Source organism: Cebus imitator, unplaced genomic scaffold, assembly GCF_001604975.1.
Source record: "Cebus imitator isolate Cc_AM_T3 unplaced genomic scaffold, Cebus_imitator-1.0 Scaffold18, whole genome shotgun sequence".
In the NCBI taxonomy this organism is placed as follows: Eukaryota; Metazoa; Chordata; class Mammalia; order Primates; family Cebidae; genus Cebus; species Cebus imitator.
The window spans coordinates 16373568-16381126 of record NW_016107333.1 but is presented as its reverse complement, the minus strand read 5'-3'; the positions used below and the strand labels follow the sequence as shown (position 1 = coordinate 16381126).

Genomic DNA, 7559 nt, shown 5'->3' with positions numbered 1-7559 from the left:
AGATCTCTAATACTGCCTAAAAGTATGTTTTCACTGTCAGCAGTTTTAAAAGTGAAATCAGAGCAGCATTACCCCTCCCACCTCCAAAGCATCTGTAAAATCATTCTATCATTGAGTATCGTTTAATGCAAAAGGACAAAAACAAGTCCCATGATATGATTGCCAGGAGATTCTGTTTCCCGATTTCTATATTTGTGGATTTTATATGTAATCAACTATGTCAGAGAAAGAAAACCTTTCAACCAAATGATTGGTTCAAAGGAAAGAATGATTCAAAACAGGAATTTATTATGCACAGCAAAATGTGTCTTGTATTAAATATTTTTATTAAAAGAATGTTTCATTAATGCATTGATAAGAAAACTAGGTTAGTTGTGAGGGATGTTTCTGGTTTCATTTCAAATAATTAAATTTCTACTGCTACTACCAAGAGGACTGGCTCAGTGGTGGCAAAATACTGGTGATGCTCCCTAGAGCAGGAGACCCGGAAGTGCTGAAACAGCCATCAGCCTGCCAAGATTGTTTTTTAAATCTTCACAGTGTTTTAAAGAACATGTTAAAAAAAAAAAAAAATCTAGTGCTCCTGCTGTCAAGATTTCTGTCATGGAAACCTTGTTTGAGAAAGGTGTTAATAAAATTCTATTGCAAAAATTTCTTTTTCTAGAAAAAACAAATACAGATTTCTGTCATGGAAACCTTGTTTGAGAAAGGTGTTAATAAAATTCTATTGCAAAAATTTCTTTTTCTAAAAAAAAAAAAAAAAAAAAAAAAAAAAAAAAAAGAAATTCCAAAGTAATAAATCTTTTCTTGAGACAAACAGAAAAAAAAGTTTGCTTACTATTTGATTAAATAAAATTTACTTACATTTCTTTAAGGTATTTTAATTTTTTAATGTCTCTGTGGAGTATTTGTATGATACCATAATGTATATTTATGTAGAATCAAATTATATAAACAGTACCAATATCATTATAGAAAAAAATAACATTTTAATGTATATTGTTCTAACAATCACATTGTGAATCATTTTGAAGTTCATTATAGCGATATTGATAAATTGTGGAATTGTCTTAATGTTTTTTTATTAACTGATATTATTTTAAACCTAACTGAGATGATCAGTTACATTCATCAGTTGGTGAGTTTTGAAGAATAACTAAATTTTATTTCAAACTGACAAATGTATATGGTTTTAGTTCAGTGTTGAAGAATTTTAATACAATATTAAATTACTTGAACTGAACAGTTCCTTGTATATATTTTGCCTATTCACTGTTGATATGTATGTAGCTAAATGAGAGTTAAATAACACTAAGATATGGTACCAAGAGGCAATTGTATAGGAGAAAAGTCAATAGGAGCTTTGCCGAAACAGAAGCATATGTGTAAATAAGCTTGGGCTTCCAGTTATAAATTTTGTAATTTTTGTCTTTATATCCTATAAAAAAAAAAAGCACACAAAAATAAAACAGAAGTTGTACAGCCCGTGGTGCTTGGCATCGTTCTGTGAGCACCTTCCCCACTCCCATTTAGGAGCAGAACCAAAGGCCCAGGCTTCTCAGCATCTACAGCTAAAGGGAGTCTTTTAATTGGCAAAATTGTTGAGAAAAGTTGCACAGTTCCAAGTTCAACTAGGCTGAGAAAAATACACAGGACTCTGCAACTTCAATTTCAGTCCAAAGCCCCCATTGCCTTCTTTTAAATATTAAAGCAGATTGTAAGGAGGAATTGTCAAAATAGGCATCTCTAAAGGAGAGAGGACCACCAAACTGGATCGCTTTTGTAGCGCGGCATCGATGGTATGTTTGGAAAGACATTATCTACATGGTCATCAGTCCTTTCATTTTTTTCTAAACACACAGCAGCCCCATAGACCAGAGCAGAGCAAGGAAAATGAAGGATTTGTGGCTGATTTTCTTCAAGGGGAAATTTGACACATTGATAACTTCAATAAGCATGGTCAGAGATTCATTGAATGCTAACATTACTCAAAAAATGACTTGAATTCAATTACTCCATTTAATTGTTTCTCATTAAATTGTATTCTATGATAAATTTGAGTGAATGAACCCTATGAAAATTGTCCCTAGTTAGTTCATTAATAAGTCATAGAAATGATTTTTCTCAAGACACAAGATTTTCTCAAGTTGTAATACTTGAGAATATTGCTAGTAAAATGTTTAGATAAGAGGGAGCAGAAGACAGGCTTGGATAAAGGAACACGTGGCCAAACTCTCAAAAATCAATAAAAATTCACACCTGAATTCAAGGTAGCTTCACTCCTAAGCTATTTCTGAAAAGAAATGGAAATTTGATAAGTGGTCTAGCCTCAAGAGGATTACAATGGCCGTGTTCAGGAAATCTGTAGGAAGAAGGCCTTTTTCTCAAAAAAATCAAATTTCTAAGTTCTCTTTTTACATAGACTAGTCATTATGTTTCCTAGAAAAGTTAAGCAACCTGAAGGTTCTAAACACATTTTTTGAAATAAAATTGGGTAACTAGCCTACACAGCCAGCACAGAATCTACGTGCAGCAAGGCCCCATTGGCCCACCCCATGCTCCAGTCCCGTCTCCCCAGCAGCCACCCAGCCCCACATTTACTGCTGTCGGTGCCTCTAGGCAAATGAAGCCAAGCATCTGCCTACCCCAGCAACGGAGTCCTGCTTCCCACAGAAACCAGTTCCAAAGCAGGCAGAGACAGTGCTTTGAACTTGCTCAGGCCTTTTGGCTGTCACCATATTGTGATTCCGTTAGTAACTAGGAGCTGGAACTTATTTTTGTGGTTGAAATAACCCTAAGACCTCGGTGCCATCCACTGGAATGCCAATTCCACTTAACTGTTTCTGTCTTCAGCTCAAGTCAGTCTGCTTAATGAGAACTCACTCTGTGCTTAACGTGGCATCATTTTCCTTAGAGTTGCTTCTGCAAAGATGATCATTCTACACCCAACATATTGCAACTCATCAAAAATCATAGCTACAGATTATTAAAACAGTTTTTTTTCTCTCTAAAACCCAAGAGACCTATGTTTGGGGAAAAAGAAAAAAAAATCTGCAGCGGCATTTAACTTTCCAAGAGTAGTTAATGACCAGTGATGTGAAGACTTACACATCAGGCTAAACTAAGAGATCCTTCATTTGTCATCTCCAGTGGGGTCACCCCAGCGGAAGGTGGCGGCTGCAGCAGCGGAGGTTTTATCAGGGCTCCTAACTTCATTCAGATGGTGGAGGAGCACGGGTATCAGATGACAGACTTCACGAGTACAGACAAGCTAATGTGCATGTTCCAAGCCCTGCTATTTAGGACATCTTAAAGTTCTGTCTCATCACCACAGTAAGAACAAGCGGAGATGGAGTCAGATTTTACAACCAAAGTCAGCTCACAATGTGGTAATAAAAACCATTCAAAGCAATCCATATTCAATACCCTATTTAATTGTCCTCTGGATGTCTCAGGGCCTCAATCAAGCATCCCAACAGCTGCTCCTCAGGGAGCCTGCCTGCCTGCAGCCCTCCCTCTCCAGTGGCAGTAAGACACGTGGGAAGTCAAGAGGCCCCCAAGTAAGAGGCAGCATCAGCTGTTTTATGACATTTGAGAGGCGGATTTCTCTCCTCAAAAGTGCATGCTCAGTTTTCTGAGAGGAAAACAATCCCCATGTGCTGTGTTGAGTCAGGGGAGACTAAGAAGAAAGGTACAAGCGGATTCAGGAATCCCATTTTGGCAGGCCATTTCTGGGGTGTCGGTTTGAACAGGTTGCAAACTCACATGCCTTCCAAGCCATACAGGTGGCATGAGTGAGTGGGGTGGCCACTGCTGAGCTCCAGCTGATTGTGACCAGGCAGAAAGGAAGACCCTGGGTACACAGATTTTCTGAGAAATCTGGATTTTTATGCAAAAATCATTGGGTTTTGAAGTGTTGGCAGCAAACTCTATTTTAAAAAATAAGTGTGAGCCACACAGAACTCATCTGTGGGCTGGGTGTGGTCCATGCATCACTTGTTTGTGAACTCGTTGAGTAGCTTTATGACTTTCTGAGATTCCATGAAGCTTCAGCAACCTCACAGCTAGATGCCCAGTTACTCATCAGGAGAACAGTGTTCGTGGCTGGGGTGAATGGGTGGAGGAGGCAGAGCCTCAGGGGTCGGTGACATTTGTTGAATTGCTGTTATTCACCAGGTTTGTTTTGGGGAGTATCATTTAGGGCTTCAACTCAGGACTAGCAGCAAAGACCAGCAATAACAATGTCTTAAATGAGGTAGGCGTTGAATTTTCCCTCGTGACATGAACTTCAGAGATAGGTAGTACAGAAATGGAATTGCAGCTCTATGATATCATTGAAATCTCACAATCCTTCTAATATTTCTACTCTGCCATCCTTTGGAAGTGGCGTCTAGCCTCAAGATTGCCTCATTGTCACAAAATGGCTGCTGGAGCATCCTCCAGCATACACATATTCCTGGATTAGAAAAGATGGTAAAGACCGTGGGATGGAAGCATTGTTCAGCTGAATAAGGCAAACTTTTAAGAGCTTTCCTGGAAGCTCTGCTCGACAACTTCAGCATACAGCTCATTGGCCACCCCTATGTAGGAGGATGGAAAATGTGGTTACAGTTGTTTTACATGAGCACACTGCAGCCCCTGACGATGCAGGAGTTGTCAGTGAGGAAAAGGGGGAGATTGGATATTAGGGTGGTCACTTGCAATGTCTACCACAATAGGAATCATCACAGTAATAGCTAAAAGGCAAATGCAAGCATACACAGGTGAGATACTTGAACAGAGAAAGCAGTTCCTGTAAGAGGGATTGGTGATCATCCTGGCAGAGTTGCTCTATAAATTAGCCACCACACCTGAGCAGGAAAGATCCCCACCGCTGTGTTAATATGCACACCAAACATCTTTGCTGCCAGGCAAGCTCCTGAGAATGTCACAGGCAGAGCAGGCACAAAGGGGCATGCTGCATCCGCAGACAGCACAGCACCATGGGCTGTGCCGAGGGAGGGGACTGGCAATGACTTGGTTGGGCATCAAGGGTGAGAGTAGAGGGCCCTGGCTCTCAACCTCCGCTGCACACTGGAATCACCCAGGAAAATTTAAAGGCTCCCTAGGAAGTGAATCATTGAGATTAACCCATTTGCTGAAGTCACACCGCTGGAATGTTAGCGTAGCCAGGGTTGACCTTAAATCCACTTGACAGCCAAAGCCACACAGATACCACCACACTCCCAAGCTACTGGCCCCAGCAACAAGCCCAGCATCTTTTCTCCTCTCATTCTCAGTCCTCCTTACCACTTGATGGGTGTATGCATCACCCAAAGAGAGTAAGGTTTAGGCTAGTTCAAAAGAAAGCAGGTGACAGCTTTCCTGCTAAGCAAGGTCTGTCTCCTAAAAGCCAGTGGCCGTAAGGAGGCGGCAGAGGAGAGTGCCTGGAGAAAGCTAGCTGCCATGGAGCAGAAGCAGCAGGGTCCCAATTTGTAAACCATGGAGATTTGGGCAGCACAGGAATGGGGGTTTGTAACTGGGACAAAAGATAATTATGCTGCTTACTGAAACCCATATCAGACTCTTGACATTTTTCTAAGTCCCACAAAAGCCTTGTACATTAGGTTCCCTATTTGATAAATCTGGAGAGTGAGGCTCTGAGGTGCTATATCTTTTCAAATGAAAGGAAAAGGAGAAAGGGGAGACGAAATCAAGATGGCAGAAGAAAGCACACAGATCCACTAGCCCAGGGCTGCTGCTAATTTGAAATAAATCCCTTAAAAGTTTCAAAGTAGAAACAGGCTCCTCCAAAGGGAAGGCAACAGTAGCTCCCCTACCTACCCTGCTCAATGGCTGAATCATTCGAGAATTGAGAGCAGGTTGAGCAGTGGCCAGGTGCTGGCAAATCCAACGCATTCTCCCACCTCTCCAGTCCATTGGCTTCTATCAGAATGTTCCTGCTGCTTTTTTTCAAAGAGCAATGTCTACAGGCACAGATAGAAGTTAATCAGACTACCAAAAGTAGAAGCCCCTTGGGAGCAGACAGCATCTGGTGTCTTCTGAAAGCTTAGTAGTGATGCATCTGTCCTGATGCAAGTGAGTAATGAATGAAATGCAGAACTGAAGTGATGCTCTTGGACCCTCCAGCCCAGGGGCTTCAATGAGAAGGTACAGGGAGTGTTTACCCAGTGGAGACAGAAGGCCATGGACCAGAAACCCAGCTCCACCACTTTGCTCTGGGGCCCTGGAAACCTAACCTCTCTGCATCTGTTTCCACACCTATGAAAGAGAGGTAACACCTTGCAGCACTGTTATGATTCAGTTAAATAATATCTAGAAAGTGCCCAGCCTGTGGGCTTGGCACATAAAAGGCCCTCAAAAAATAGTAGCTCCCTTCCTTCTAAAACATTTGGTATGTCTCCAGAGGTTAATTGACAAGAGAGTAGGTGAAGGACTTAGAATCACTGCTAATTGAAGGTGAATATAAGAACATCTCCAAAACTATCACATAAGCTAATGGATGACCTTCCCCAGCTAGTGAAACCCAAGCCCTATGACCCCCAGGCTGGTGTCATCGGCCACTAAACCAAGGAGTATTCTGCTTGAGGTTGTAACTGACATGCGACTTACAAGCCTAGGGAGTCTTGGCCTTTCTATAAAGAATAGCAGATTTGGACTCTAGCCCTGGCTTTGTCACTGATTAGCTGCTGAGGTTTATTTAGTTCTTCCTCTAAAAACTGAAGCTGTAGTCTGCAGATCCACTCAACTTCTGTGAAGATAAACAAGAGCTGGGCAGTGCCTGGAGTGGAGCAGCATAAACATTTGAATGAATGAATGAATGTAAACATGTGCTCCTGCTCCTCGGAACAGCCACCTCAGTACTGAGCAGGAGTCTTACTCACCTGCTCAGTGTTTTCTGGTTTGAACCCCCAGACCCAACGTCAGGCCTTGACCATCCTCTCTAATTACATATTCTAGCCCTGGGTGATGGAAATTACAGAGGCAAATTTTTCTATTCATTTCTATGTGATAAGTAGCATTTCCAGTACTGAGGGCCTGACCTCATAAATGAATTTACAATGAACACCAGCGACTCATTTTCCTGAATCATAATTGAAATGAAAATTTCCCAAGTTCTGGTCTCACATCATTTGACTCAGGCGCAAGTCATTGTTGTTGCCAAATGACGTCAAAAGCCTGGTCTCTGCTGAGCCTCAAATGTGACCCCCTTCTTCTTCCCCTCTCATGTAAGCATATACAGTAATTCTTCTGTAGTTAAACTCATAGCCCAAGAGCAGCAGATTTTCTAATTCAGGCATTTTAATAACTGTTTAGTATCTCCATGGTCCTAAGAGGAGGGGTTATGAGCAAGGAATGTGTTCCAGTGACAATCTTCAGAGACTAAGAATTATTAGAAAATCATTTTCTCCTTCACTAAAGGTCAGTGAGTAAATTATAATATAAAACATTTGCTGAATAATAGCCATACTTGCTGACTTAAACACTGCAGGGATATGTTTATTCATTTTATATAATTTGGCAGCAAACCTCTTTTATCCAAGTAAAGTTTTACTTAC

The 7559-nt window shown here is 41.1% G+C and overlaps 1 protein-coding gene across 8 annotated transcripts in view; it reads left to right on the top strand.

Moving 5' to 3' along the window:
- Positions 1 to 7559, top strand: part of ANKS1B (ankyrin repeat and sterile alpha motif domain containing 1B) — a 1267908-nt gene that overhangs the window by 1257101 nt on the left and 3248 nt on the right. The gene's annotated exons all lie outside the window — the stretch shown is intronic.